The following is a 1,684-nucleotide window of genomic DNA, read 5'->3' as shown; positions in this document are numbered from 1 at the left end:
CGCCCCAAAAACCCCAAAAATGGGTCAGGAGCCTCCCAAAAAACCCCAAAAATGAGTTCAGGTCACCCCAAAAACCCCAAAAATGGGTCAGGAGCCCCCCAAAATTGGGTTGGAGTCACCCCAAAAACCCCAAAAATGAGTTGGAGTCGCCCCAAAAACCCCAAAAATGGGTCAGGAGCCTCCCAAAAAACCCCAAAAATGAGTTCAGGTCACCCCAAAAACACCAAAAATGGGTCAGGAGCCCCCCAAAAAACCCCAAAAATGAGTTCAGGTCACCCCAAAAACCCCAAAAATGGGTCAGGAGCCCCCCAAAAAACCCCAAACCCCCAAAAGCGGTTGGGTCACCCCAAAAACCCCAAAAATGGGTTGGGGTCCCCTCAAATCCCCCAAAAACGGATCAGGAGCCCCCCAAAAATCCCAAAAACGGGATTGAAATGACCCCAAAAATGGGTTGGGGTCCCCAAATCCCCCAAAAATGGATTTGGAGCCCCCCCAAAAATCCCAAAAAATGGGTCAGGAGCCCCCAAAAGCCCCAAAAATGGGTTGGGGTCACCCCAAAAAACCCCAAAAATGGATTTGGAGCCCCCCAAAAAGCCCAAAAATGGCTTTGGAGCCCCCCAAAACCCCAAAAATGGATTTGGATCCCCCCAAAAAACCCCAAATTGGATTGAGGTCACCCTAAAATTGAGTTGGGGTCCCCAAATCCCCCAAAAATGGGTCAGGAGCCCCCTCAAAACCCCAAAATTGGTTTGGGGTCACCCCAAAAATGAGGTGGAGTCACCCCAAAAACGCCCAAAATGGGTCAGGAGCCCCCCAAAAACCCCAAAAATGGGTTGGGGGTCACCCCAAAAACCCCAAAATTGGGACATGAGCCCCCAAAAATCCCAAAAATGGGTTGAGGTCACCCCAAAAATTGGGTTGGGATCCCCAAATCCCCCCAAAATGAGTTGGGGTCACCCCAAAAACCCCAAAAATGGGTTGGGGTCCCCTCAAATCCCCCAAAAACGGATCAGGAGCCCCCCAAAAATCCCAAAAACGGGATTGAAATGACCCCAAAAATGGGTTGGGGTCCCCAAATCCCCCAAAAATGGATTTGGAGCCCCCCCAAAAATCCCAAAAAATGGGTCAGGAGCCCCCAAAAGCCCCAAAAATGGGTTGGGGTCACCCCAAAAAACCCCAAAAATGGATTTGGAGCCCCCCCAAAATCCCAAAAAATGGGTCAGAAGCCCCCAAAAGCCCCAAAAATGGGTTGGGGTCACCCCAAAAAACCCCAAAAATGGATTTGGAGCCCCCCCAAAATCCCAAAAAATGGGTCAGACCCCAAAAACGCTTTGGGACCCCCCGGGAGCCTCTTCCCAAATTCCTCCCCCCCCCCCAGAATTCCCAAAATTCCCGAAATTCCCCAAAATTCCCCCAAATTCCCGCAGTGGAACCGTCGGAACGAGCGGGGTGAGACCCCCCTGCACCGAGCCTGCATCGAGGGGGACCCCAAAAGAGTCCGGCTCTACCTGGATCAGGTGAGGGGGGACCCCAAAAAATCCCAAAATTCCCAAAAAAACCCCAAAATTCCCCCAAGAATTCCCCAAATCACGGATTTTTTTTTTAGGGTCATCCCGTAAATCCTCGGGATTATTGCGGCTGGACCCCCCTGCACGAGGCCGCCAACCACGGGCACCTCGGTGAG

At 51.9% G+C, this 1,684-nt stretch overlaps 1 long non-coding RNA gene across 1 annotated transcript in view; it reads left to right on the top strand.

Moving 5' to 3' along the window:
- The first annotated feature begins 1,388 nt into the window (after positions 1-1,388).
- The window catches only part of LOC108445406, a 4,027-nt gene continuing 3,731 nt past the window's right edge, over positions 1,389-1,684 (top strand). Inside the window, exons 1-2 of the long non-coding RNA XR_001860270.1 lie at positions 1,389-1,517; positions 1,607-1,679. This is a non-coding gene — a long non-coding RNA (uncharacterized LOC108445406). The remainder of the gene's footprint in view (positions 1,518-1,606; positions 1,680-1,684) is intronic.

The sequence above is a fragment of the Corvus brachyrhynchos genome, unplaced genomic scaffold (genome assembly GCF_000691975.1).
Source record: "Corvus brachyrhynchos isolate BGI_N302 unplaced genomic scaffold, ASM69197v1 scaffold1000, whole genome shotgun sequence".
Lineage (NCBI taxonomy): Eukaryota > Metazoa > Chordata > Aves > Passeriformes > Corvidae > Corvus > Corvus brachyrhynchos.
This window is presented reverse-complemented; position numbering and strand designations above follow the sequence as displayed.